Source organism: Mustela putorius, unplaced genomic scaffold (genome assembly GCF_011764305.1).
Source record: "Mustela putorius furo isolate JIRA1106 unplaced genomic scaffold, ASM1176430v1.1 tig00003845_pilon_pilon_pilon, whole genome shotgun sequence".
Classification (NCBI taxonomy): Eukaryota; Metazoa; Chordata; class Mammalia; order Carnivora; family Mustelidae; genus Mustela; species Mustela putorius.
In genome coordinates this window covers 80,267,076-80,280,300 of record NW_025421998.1, presented here as the reverse complement: position 1 = coordinate 80,280,300, position 13,225 = coordinate 80,267,076, and the positions used below count along the sequence as shown (strand labels likewise).

The 13,225-nt window shown below is 37.5% G+C and overlaps 1 non-coding gene across 1 annotated transcript; it reads right to left on the bottom strand.

Moving 5' to 3' along the window:
• Positions 1-11,817: 11,817 nt before the first annotated feature.
• On the bottom strand, positions 11,818-11,921 carry LOC123387093. The gene has a single exon (XR_006601455.1). It is a non-coding gene; the product is annotated as a U6 spliceosomal RNA (small nuclear RNA).
• Positions 11,922-13,225: the final 1,304 nt, after the last annotated feature.

Below are 13,225 nucleotides of genomic sequence, written 5' to 3'. Positions count from 1 at the left end.
ATGAGATGTTTTATAATATTCAAAATCTATTGCATAATTTACGTTTATAATGTGATCAAGTTGGACTAGCATATTTCAAGAATTTCACAGCCACATATGGCTAGTTGCTAAATATTGGAGAAGCTGGTTTGCTTGTTTGTAGCTTTTATGCTTTTCCATAAACTGGCAGCCTACTCTGAACACCTCATTGCATCACTATAATGACTAAATAATGTACATGAAAATGAATGATGCTCCATAAAAGGTTGTTTATTATGGAAAGCTGGTAGTTGTCCACTTAGCCATTGTCTATGTGACACTAAAATAAGGGGCAATTCATTCAATGCAGGAGGAAAAATGTTTAGACTAAATATTTTTTTTTAAAAAGTTGGAAAACAAAAGCAATTGACTTATTGTAGATAAACTATAACTTGTAGTCATTGGCATGGACTGTATCCTTAGGTAAAAGGTAGGCAGTAAACAAGTAGGGTGATGAATCCCAAAACTATATTTAAAGGCACTCATATTTTTGTTTCAGAAAAGGTGACCTGTTGAGGCACAATAAATTACAGCATCGTTTTTCATCTTCTGTAAGTTTTCATGAACAACTCTTTTAATGTGTCTGAATGCTTTAAATCTCTAGCAAATGCTAAAGAGAATCCTGTAACCACTGATACTTGTAATGTCTCTGTGTAATGATTTATTTGAGAAGCTGAAGTAAGACTTTTCTTTTAGTAGAGGTCACAAAGCATACTCAGGTTGCTTTTGATCATGCCTACCTGATTGATGAATTAAAATAGTCAACACATCAAATCAATTTTCAAATGTTTTCACCTTTTTAACTCTATGGGAATTTTCCCATGAACACATCAGAGGAGAATTTAGCTCAAGGCAACTGATAAATCAATGACATGATTCTCCAGGCAGCTTCTCTATCCCAGACTGAGCCTCTGTAGCTGGAGCAGCATAATTGAACTATAAGCAGCATATTGGGGAGATATCCACTTTTGTTCCTCTATTTTCCACATTGCAGATGGTGATTTTTTTCAAAACACAATTCCAATTAAGCTAATTCTCTGCTGAACACACTGCAATGACTCTTCACACTTTTAGATCAAGACCAGAGTCTTGATCTCTTTCTATCTATCACTCTCTGCCTTTTATTAAACTTTTCATTTTGAGATAGTTTTACTTTCACAGGCGGTTTTATGAAATAATAGAGACATATTCTGTGGAAACTTCATCCAGTTCCCTAACAGTAACATCCTGCAAAAATGTAGTTGAAGATTTACAGCCAGGATCCTGATGTTCATACCGTTAAGATACACAGATATTTCATCAGCATGAGGATCCTTAATGTTGTCCTTTTATAACCATACTCTCTTCCATCCAGTGCCCCACCCCCTACTAATCTCTGGTAACCACTAATCTGTTCTCCATTTCTATAATTTATCATTTCAAGAATGTTACCTAAATGAGGGGAGGGGTACCTGGGTCGCTCAGTTAAGTGTCTGACTCTTGGATTTGGCTTAGGTCATGATCTCAGGGTTGTGAGATTGAGCCCTGTGTCAGGCTCCATACTTAGTGCTTAAGATTCTCTTCCTCTCCCTCTGCCCCTCCCCTGCTCTTACACAACACATGTTCTCTCTCTGTCAAAAACAAGAAATCAAAAAAAAAAAAAAATTTAAAAAGAATGTTATGTAAATGGAATCTTCAAATATGTCCCTGATTGTGGTTGGCTTTTTTCATTCAGTCTAATTCTCTGGAGATTCACCCGGGTTGCTATATGTATCAGCAATTTGGTATTTTTTATTATGACATATCACTCTGTTTAACCCCTCATCTGCTGAAGGATATCTGTTTGTTTTCTAGTGTTATGCTGTTTTGAATAGAGCTGCTATAAACATCCAGGTACATGGTTTTGTGTGAGTGCAATCATCCTTTCTCTGGGATAATTGCCCTTAAGTACAAATGTGGCATCACATGACAGTTGCATGTTAAGTTAAAAAAACAAAAACAAAAACAATCTGCCAAACTATTTCCAGTGATGTATCAGTGATCCAGTTTCCCTGCATCCTCACCAACGTCTGATCTTATTACTACTTTTTATTTTAGTCATTCTGGTATGTGTGTAGAAATATCTTACTGTATTTTAATTTGAGAGTTCTTCATATAGTCTAGATACTTTGTTAGAAATGCAGTTTGATTATCCAACTCTGTTGCTTGTCCTTTCATCTTTTTAACAGGGTCTCGTGCACAGTAGAAGTTTTCAATTTAAATGAGGCCCAATTTATGAATTTTTCCTTTTATGGATCATGCTTTTAGTATCAAATCTAACAATTCTACTTAGTCCTAGATCCTGAAGATTTTCTCATGTTTTTGTAAAAGTTATGTAGTTTCATGTTTTAAGTCTTTGATCTGTTCTGAGTTAATTTTGTGTTATCTGTGAGACTGAAGTCAAGGTTTACTCATATCTTATTGCTCCAGCAGTAAGTTCAGAGACCATTTACTTCCACTGGATTGAATATTTGTCAAAAAATGAGTTGGGCATATTTATAGGCATCTATTTCTGTGTTCTCTATTCTTTTCCACACATCTGTGTGTTTATTTGTCTAGCAGTACCACCCAGCTTTGATTACTGTAGCCATATGGTAAGTCTTGAAATTGGGTAGGTGGATTCCTCCCACTTTATTTTTCTTTTCAAAATTGCTTTAGCTATTCTAGTTCCTTTTGCCTTTTCATATACATTATAGAATAATCTTATATAGATTCATAAGAAAATCTTGATTGAATTTTGATAGGAATTGCATTGTACCTGTATATCAATTTGGGGAGAGTTTATATCTTTACTCTGTTGAACATGATATGTCTCTTCATTTATTCAGAATTTTTATCCCTTTCATCAATGATGCATTAAGTGGACAAATCTTATGCATGTTGTAATCTTATGCATGTTAGATGTAAATATATTTACATCTAAATAATTTCATTTTTTGAACAAGTGTAAATAGTATTTTATGTTTTGTCATCTCATATTTGTTTGCTAGCATACAGAAACACAATTGCCCTCCTACGTTCTTTTAGGGAAGGTCTTCTAGTGACAAATTCCCTCAGTTTTCTTTCATATGAGAATGTGTTGGTTTCTTCTTCATTCCTAAAGGATATTTTCACTGGGTATAGAATTCTGGTTTGACATATCTTTTCTTTCAGCACCTTAGAAATATCATGTCACTTTCTCTGACTTCTGTAGTGACTAATGAGAAATTTGCTGTTACTTGAATTATTTTTCTTCTGTAGGTTAGATGTCATTTTTCTCTGGCTGTGTTGAGGATTTTTTCTTTGTCTTTAGGTTTCAGAAGTTCAGTTACGATGTTTTTTGCTATGGGTTTCTTTGGGTCTCTCCTGTTTGGGGTTCATTAAACTTCTTGAATCTAGAAATCTCTTTGGCACATTTTAAAAATTTTAGTCTGTTATTTCTTCTCATGCTTTTCTAGCTCTGACCCTGTGTACTTCTTCAGGTTTTCAGGCCCAGTTCATTTTTTCAAGTATATTTTTCTGTTTTTCAGATTAATAATATCTATTTTTCTAACATCAATTTCACTAATCTTTTATTTGTTCTCTCTGTTCTGTTGAGCCAGTTACTGAGCTTTTTATCAGCTATTGTATTCTTCAGTTCTAAAATTTCCATTTGATAAATCTTTGTATGTTCTGTTTCCTTGTTGGACATTACTATTTCTTTAATGAATCTTTTTATTTTTTCATTTGTTTCAGACATGTTGATAAATGCACATTGAAGCATCTTTTTCATGGATGTTTAAACATTGTCATCAGATAATTCTAGCATTTATTCCATATTTATGTTGGCATCTATTGTCTTTTTCAGTTTGAGATCTTCCTGGTTCTTGGCATGACTAGTGATTTTTTACTGAAGCTCATACATTTTTCCCATTATGTTCTGACCTTATTTAAACTTTTTTTTCCCTCTGCTACCATTCCAGAAGGAGGAGAGGGAGGAGCACCACCTCATTATTGCCAAGTAGAGGCAGAAATTCAGGTTCCCCATACAACCTCCTGACATGTGAGATATGGGAGGGGCTGCTTGTTACTGCTGGGCAGGGTGGATTTGGTGATACAAGCAGTCCCCACTGACATAACAGTGACTTCGTTATCTCTGGGTGATGGTGAAAGTTCTGACTCTCCATCATCTCCATACATGATTTCTAATAACACAGTTGGAGGTGGTGGGTACTTATTACTGAAAGCTGCAGATGAAAATCCTATCTCCCTATTTGACCTGTTCTGATACCACGCTGGCAGGTATTTGGGGGCAGTCGGTACACCCTCTTGAGGGTATAAGTCTAAGATCCGCACATAGCATACATTAACATGGATGGGAGCATGGCTATAGTTTTTATGTGGTGTTTGACTAGAATGGAATGAGTATTGTATAAAATTTTCTGTCTTGCTACTTTTTCCTTTTCTTCATCCTTTGGCTAGAGAGATCACGTTTTAGTTGGGATTTTTTGTATATCCTCATTAATGTTTCTGGGTCACTGGCTACCTTGGCTATAAGTCTAGCATATGTAAGGCAAAAAGAAAACCCAGGAAACTTAACCATTCTGTCATTCCTTGGGTCCTGTGGTCCCTAGCCAAATTGCCTTCTCTCTCTACCTTTCAGTCTTCTGATGTTTATTTAATATATAATATCTATGAATTGTAGTTATACTTAACATGAATAATAAGAGAGTATATGTCTGTTTAATCTTCCCAGAAGTGCTAATGACTCTTGACTTTTTATTTTCTATTATTTTTTAAAGATTTATTTATTTATTGCAAGGAGGATGGTTAGGGAGGGAAATCTCAAGCACACTCCATGCTGAGCACAGAGCCTGATGAAGGGTTCGATCTCATGGCCCTGAGATCATGACCTGAGCTAAAACCAAGACTCAGATGTTCAACTGCCTGAGCCACTCAGGGTGCCCTGGCCTTTGGCTTTTAAAAATCTCCATTATGCTTTAAATCTTACCTCAAAAATCCCTTCCACTGGGACCCATTCTCTCACTTCCCTTAGGACTAAAATCCTAGACTATTAGAAGCTCTCAAAAGAGCCTGTATTTCTCTTCTTCCTAGCATGTATTTTAAAAGAGCAGTATTAAATGAATTTGACTGATTAATGTGCTTCCTTTATTAGACTCTAAGGTTCATGTGGGTAGTGATTGTGGCTGTGTTTTAATTATTTTGTTCACAGTACCCAGCAATCTTCTTGGCATTAATAGTAGAGTCTTAGTAATGTAGAACTAACAAGGCAATGCAATAAAGTAGAAAGAGCTCGAGTTTTGCAGTTAGATTTTGCCATTCTACCAAAAGAATGATATTTACATCTTTTTTATACTTTACTGTTATATGATAATATTAAGTAATATAACATGTAAATATCGCTACATAATGTATGACATGATGACTTCCAATTTCTAATAGCTATTATTTCCCTCCTTCTGTTATCCTTCTTTTCTAGAAAACTGTAGTCTTGCTTTATTTCATTTTTTAAATTTTTGATGACAACCACAATGCCCAGGACATAGTGGAAATTCAGTAGTTATTAAATGCAATTAAATCAATATTTCTATTATTATTTTATGGGACTTTACTTCTTATAAGAAAATGCACATAAAAAAATAAAACTTAGAAGGGGAATATAGTTTTGTTTAGAAAGCAAAAGAGCTGATTTATCAATGGTTCACCCTTGAGCTAGAAGAGCAGTTTGAAAATAGTAAATACATCCCAAGGAAAGAGTACAAATGTTCATGCTATAATAAATACTTGAGAAAGTTATAAGAACAAGTACATTTGGAAACATAAAAAAGAAGGTGAACAGTGAAAAACTCTGAAAAAGTAGATAATTAGATAAAGTAGATAAATTAGATAAAGTAGATAAAATTTTTTTTTTCTAAATGGAATAAATTTTGTCCATTATTCCCAGGAAAAATGAAAAAAAAAAAAGAAGGCTTCAAAATATGCACTTGACATTGATCATAGGAGGGCAAGAACTGTAGGGAAGGGAATTTATGGCCTTCTGCTGGCCTTTAACAGATCAGATATGTCATGGGCCTTGTGGCACCACCCATAGGGTGACTGTGAAGGGCTTATATTCGGGGATACAAGCCCAGGAGAGAGGCCCAGAACGGATGTTTCTTTAACAATCCTCAGAAGGAACTAACCCTGTCAACATGTTTGATTTCAGACTTCTAGCCTCCAAAACTGTGAAAACAAGAAATTTCTGTTTTTTAAGCTGCTCAGCTTGTGACACTTTGGCAAGATAGGCCCAGCAAACTAATATGCTTTCCCTGGAGCCCTGACCTTTGTGGAGGTTATATATCCTTTTGAAAACAAAAACAGTGCTATGGAGGACCTCTCCAGAGAGATGCAAATAGCCACAATTTTACAGATAATTTCAAGAGCTCACAGATGTTCTGTCGTCCATCCACAGACCCACCCCCACCATAGGCCAGACTGAGAACTTGTGTTCTAGAGTCAATGTAACTTCTCCCAATCCCTTTCTTAGGTGATGCCTCCTGAATATATTGCCCTACACCAAACATTTGCCTTGAAGAAAACCACTCTTCAGTGTGTGGCAGCGTCTTATAGCAATGGAAGGAATTATGCTCTGAAGAGTTGGTGCCTTGGAGCTGTGACTCACAGCACAGTATTCAAATGCCTTAGAAATACCTTGGGCCCTACTGCAGCCCCCTATTAAAACGTACAGCTGCTTTTCTTTATCTTTGCTTTCTTTTTTTTTTTTTTTTTAATTTTATTTATCTATTTGACAGAGAAAGATCACAAGTAGGCAGAGAGGCAGGCCGAGAAAGAGCGAGGGAAGCAGGCTCCCTACTGAACAGAGAGCCCTATGCGGGGCTCCATCCCAGCGCCCTGAGATCATGACCTGAGCTGAAGGTAGAGGCTTTAACCTACTGAGCCACCCAGGCGCCCCTCTTTGCTTTCTTTTTTTAATTAAAACAATCTTTCTCTTAGGATTGCTGCATTTAATTTATAGGGCTGGATATGGAAACAGAGTAAGCTGATGTTTTGATGTGCTTTAGGGAAAGAACTTAAACTCAAAGTGACTATATTTATATTTAGCAAAGAGGCTAAGAAGTGGCTCCCAAGAGCTCTTACAGAGGATATGGGAAGAAGACAAAAACTCCCTTTGCTTCCTTTACACCCTGCTTAGTACCGAGTGTTTAACACATATTCTGAATCTCACGTAGTATGTTCTGCATGCACAAAGATGAAAGGCATTATGAAAATAAACACGAGAACTTGCCTTCATCCCTGTGTGTGTGCGCGTGTGTGCGTGCGTGTGTGTGTGCGTGCGCACATTACATAGCTATGTCTCGCTGTCTAGGATTTGGCCTTCTCCTTCTGCTCAAGTCAGCCTTATCTCTGTTATTGTGGTTAAAATTCTGTAGCACTGTCTTCTGTTGCGTTTTCTAGCCATAGAGAGAAACTGCTCTTGCCATAGTTTCATGTCATCCTTGAAGAATGCTTTCCCCCTCTGTTTGCATGATTTTTCTCTGTCATTCACTTTGAGGAAGAGATGCCTTGTCTTGATAGTGCCAGTGCCTCTCATTTATCGACCCATAGGAGTGAGTCTGTATTGTTCAACTGTCATTATTATTGTCAAATAAACATTAACCACTGTGGTAGATAATCTTGTCTGCCGGTGGAATGAGATTTCAGAAAGCACAGCTGCTCCTGATGTTTGCTGCCACAGGACAGAGGGATCATCATTTAGGATCCTTTCTGTCACGCTGCTCTTCTCTCTTACTGGCCTTTCTGTCTGGAACTCTTGGTCATTCGTATCTATTGAAAATCTTGCTCACTTTTAACCACTCATGGCATGTGCCACCTCTAAGAAGTCCTTGTGAGTCTCTCAGTTGTATGGGATGTTCATATCTTATCATTTCCCTTAGGTCATAGTATTATACCCACAGTGCACTTATGTTACGTCTACTCCCCAGATGGTACAGTGCTGAAAATAGTACTTGGTCTTACTCATTTTGCATGGTGCTCACAACAGGATGTTTTGGAAATTTTTTCCTGAAGCCCTTTAATACCTGGCTCTGCCACATAGTCTTCCTGAATTAATCTGAATTTGAGTTGGTTTTTGTATTTGAGGTAGAAAGTAGTTTGGCACATGGAAAATTGAAGAATGTAGGCAAAGGGACATAACAGAATATGCCAGTCAATATCCTGTACCGAGATCTGACGGTAGGCAGTAAAACCTAGTGGGAAGTTGAAAGGTAGGAAAGTACAGAGTGAGGGGATCGAGATGGAACCTTGGGAAACACCATTAAGTTAAAAATTGTAAAATGTGTGGATTTATATAGCAATTTTCTTTCAAGGAACTTAAAGGAATTGCAGTAATGCCGGCACAGGTCAGTCCGTTGCTATCCATTTTATATCATCAGAGATAAGAGAATGCGTGGAAGCAAGGAAATTCAGTTAATATTTGTGGGATGAATATATGAAGTTCTTGGTATTTTGGAAGAAAGAGGTTTATTAAGGAACACTGGATTGTGGAAGGATGGTAGAGAAATCCAAGATTGGATTCTAGGTTTTAGCCTTAGTTAGCTTCAGGAAGATAGACAAATGGTGGTGGCACAGGGAAGGGTGGAAACAGTGGTGAGAGCTGATCAGATCTTGAATCTTCCTGGTAGAGATAGTGTGATGTTGTACAAATGTGAATTATTGGATGCTGGCTCAGTCTGCTCAGCCACAGAAGTAGTGGGCCTCCGAAAGAAGCCTGAGGTCTGGATACGGTGTATCTCAGCAAGCTTATCTAAAATATCTGACAGTGGAAGTTTTTCTATCATGGTGAGAATATTTAACATGAGATTTAGCCTCTTAACACGTGGTTAAGTGTACAATACAGTGTTATTAACCACAGCCACAGTGTTATATAGTAGATCTGTAAGATTTAATCATCTTATGTAACTTTTTCTAAAGACATGCTCCCAGGCTGCCTTAAATCAAGATACCACTCCTGTTAGATTTCTCACTTGAAAAAGAAATACTTTGAATTATCCACAGTGAGTAACCCTTAAAAAATACTGATAGTGTTCTTTTTCTCTGGGCATAATGGAGAGTGGGTGTAGAAGTGAGTACAGGAAGTGGTACAAACTAAAAGAAATAATACAGTGAGAGTCGAAAAGGAAAAAGCCCAGCTTAAAATAATTTGTCCACTAAATAATTATAAAAAACCTATTGTGCATCAGTAAATAGACCTCTAGAGGGAAACACATTGGTATGTTTGGGGAATAATGAGAGTGATTTAGCTGAGAGCTTTGGGACATGGGAGAAGGGGATGGTAGGAGATAAGATCTGAAGGATGGTCAGAGACAGACCTGGAGGTGATAAGCAGTTTGGATTTTATTCCAAGTAGGATGCCTACACTCTGGAAGCTTCTCCCCTGCCCCACTAGAGAGGGGTAGGGGTGAGAGACAGAGGAGGGGGGAGAGAGAGAATCTGAAGCAGGCTCCACACCCAGCATGGAGCTCATGGGGCTTGATCTCACAACCCTGAGATCATGACCTAGGCTAAAACTAAGAGTCTGCCACTTAACTGACTGAGCAACCCAGGCGCCCCACCCTGGAAACTTTTGAAGGAAATGACACAACCTGATTTAGTTTTTAAAAGCTCTGTCTGGTTGCTCTGTGGAAAATGAAGTATAGGAGGGCAGGAATGGAAGTAAGTTGAATGGTGGGCAGGCTATTACACTAGCTGAAGTTAAGCATGGATAACACACAAGGATGGTAGTGGGAGAGCCAGCAAAAGTGACTGGATTTAAGAGATGTTTTGAGATATACAAGTTGACAAGACTTGCAGATAGATTTACTGTAGGGGAGAGGGAAATAATTCAAAGATAGATTCTGGGATTTTGGACTTAACAGGTGAGGCTGTGATCATATAGTGGATTGCATAGTGATTAGAACTCTGCATTGTGGACTTAACAAGTGAGTCAGATGGAACAGACTGGAGGGAGAAGTCTCTGGGCAGGGGTGTTGATTAAGGCTACTGCTCTGGGTGGATGCCTAGTAGACACTCCCTGGAGATGATGAGTTAACTGTTGGATACAGGAGCCTAGGGTTCAGGAGGAGGTCAGGGATGGATATATGCTTTGGGTAATCATTAGTAGAGAGATGGTATTTACATATGGAAACTAGATACAGCCATATGGAAGAGTATTAATAGAGGAGAAAACAGATCCTGGCCCGAGTCCTGGGCACTCTAGCATGTAGAAACCAAGAAGAAGAAAAGGAGCAAGCAGAAGAAATGGAGGAGAGGCAGCTGAAGAAGCAGGCAAATTAGCATGGTAGAGTATCAAAAACAAAAACATGTCAGTAAGAAAATGATAACTCAAACACTGCTGGAGGATTGAGAGATGAAGTTTGAGAACTGGTCAATGGGCAGAGCAAGGTGGAGGTTCTGATCAACTGGCTGAAGCTGGTTGAGCAGATAGTAAGAGGTTAGGAAGTTGAAATAACTATGTCCACTAGTTTTAACCACAAAAGGAAGACGAGAAATGAGGCTGTGGTTATAAACAAGAACAATTTGTCCACATCCATCCACAACAGGAGGAAAGGTAGAACTTAAGCATATAGATGCAAGTAGAGATCAATTTAATATTGAAAACAAAAAGCCAGTCTTCAGACGGCAAGAAAAAAAAGAGGAAAACAATTGTACTTTCTTCAAGATCATCCATTGCCATATTTGTTGCTTGACGAAATGTTAGACCATGGAAGGGTGGAAACTGTAGCAGGGCTTGTGATTACTCACTGGGTGTAAGTTTATTTTCATGCTTCCTGTTCGTATTACAAGTTGTTTAAGCCAGTAATTTTAATCCTCTGGAAAGCTTGCTAGACAATTCTGTGCAGAAAAATAAATAACATAAAAACATTTAAAATGTTTTAAATTGCTGTTTGGGCATCAAGCTGAAACATAATTTTGCTTTGATTACTATGCCCTGTCCCGCATGTAACTTTACAAGTATTAAAAAAAAAAATAGTCGAAAATTTAGTGGTAACAGGTGATTCTGCAAATAGTTATTCTTCTGAGCTGTTATACAATAAACATAAATATATAAACAAGTACCAGCTTGCTATAGTTAGTTTATTCAAATTGTAATATACAGAATTTTAATGCTGTTTGTCTCTGCTTTGCTAAATAACAGTGGACCAGCAATTTAGCTATTCTATGACCATTCAAATATGTAAAATCATTGACAAAGGACCAGGGTTTTAAGATCTCAGGATCCTTTTAATGAAACAGTATTAGTTCATATTTTTTCTGATTTTTTTTTAAAGATTTTATTTATTTATTTCACAGAGGGAGACCACAAGTAGGCAGAGAGGCAGACAGAGAGAGGAGGAAACAGAATCCCTGAGAGCCTGATGCGGGACTTGATCCCAGGACCCCGGGACCATGACCTGAGCCGAAGGCAGGGGCTTAACCCACTGAGCCACCCAGGCGCCCTTTTTCTGATATTTTGAATTGTAGTAAAATACATATAATATAAAATTTACCATTTTTTAAAAAGAGGTACAGAGGCAGGGGAGGGGGAAAAGGAGAGAGAGAAGAGAGAATCTCAAGCAGGCTCCTTGCTTGATCTCACAACCCTGAGATCTTGATCTGAGCCAAAATCAAGTGTTGATGCTTAACTGAATGTGCCCCCCAGGTGCCCCTATTTTAACCATTTTTAAATGAACAGTTCAGTAGTATTAAATATATTCATATTGTTATACAACCTAACACTACTGTTCATGTCCAGAATTCTTTCATAAAAATATAAAAGACTTTATGAATTTGCTTGCCATCGTTGAACAGGCACCGTGGTAATCTTCTCTGTAATGTTCTAATTTTAGTGTATGTGTACCAAAGTAGACCACTTATATATATATATATATATATATATATATATATATATATATATATAAAGATTTATTTATTTATTTAACAGACAGAGACCACAAGTAGGCAGAGAGGCAAACAGCGAGAGGCGGTGGGGGCGGAGCAGGCTCCCCACTGAGCAGAGAGCTTGACTTGGTGCTCAATCCCAGGACCCCAGGATCATGACCTGAGCCAAAGGCAGAGGCTTTAATCCACTGAGCCACCCAGGCACCCCACCACTTATTCATATTTTAAGGATAACACTTATTTACATAAAGGAGAAAAAAATTATAGAAACTGTAACTTTGAAAGATAAGCCAGACCATTTGATTATTATTATCAAAATAAAGTCTTAGATCAAGTCCATAAAGTTCCATATTAAAATATTAAAGCATGGAGGGTGACTATGATATTCTTCCATAAAATACCCTTTGGTTGTATGCTCAGAGCCAGAATATGGTATACATGATTGGAACCAAGATGATCATTGCTCTATATTCCTAATTTTCTGGTTGACAACTAAGCAATGATTCAAACCCAAATTTTTTGAGTTCTTACTATATGCCAGGCAGTATGCTACATAATTTACATGCATTATCTAACTGACTCCCACAAGAATGCAATGAGCTAATTCTCTTATTTTCTTTTTAAAGACAATAAAACATTAAGATTAAATTTAGAAAGGTATAATTCATGATTTATGGTTTTATAACCAGAAAACCATGAGTGAAAGAGGTACCCCTTGGCCAGCCTGACTCCACAGATTTTGCCCTTAACATCTGTGCTCTAGTGTGTCAATTGTAAGGCGATGGAAGACTCCCCCCTCCAAGTTTTAAAAATTAAGAACCTTTAAACAATTTCTCCAAACTCATCCTGTTCTCACTAACACACTGTTTTTGCTTGTGCAGACACTTACATGCTGAACAATGATGATCTCATCAAGGTTTTGAGTTGGACTCACTATTATTTCTAGGTGTTTTACTAGCAAATGTTTTCTCGATAGCTGCTAGGGGGTGGGGGATGGCGATGGGGTATGGAGGATTGAGGATGGGGGGATGGGGATAGGGGAAGATTTCATCAATGTTCTTTGCTGCAATTTCTCTTTATTCATTCTCATAATTTGCTGACTTCTAAAAGGATGCTTTTGAAATTAGAACATTTCTTAAAATAAAATTGCTGTGCCAGAAGACTCCATTTAGAACTTAATTTCAGCTCTTATCTACAATATTCCTACATCTACATTCTGATTCTTCACACCTGTTATGCTCTGATTATCTTAGTTTGTTTCTAGAATTTGCCC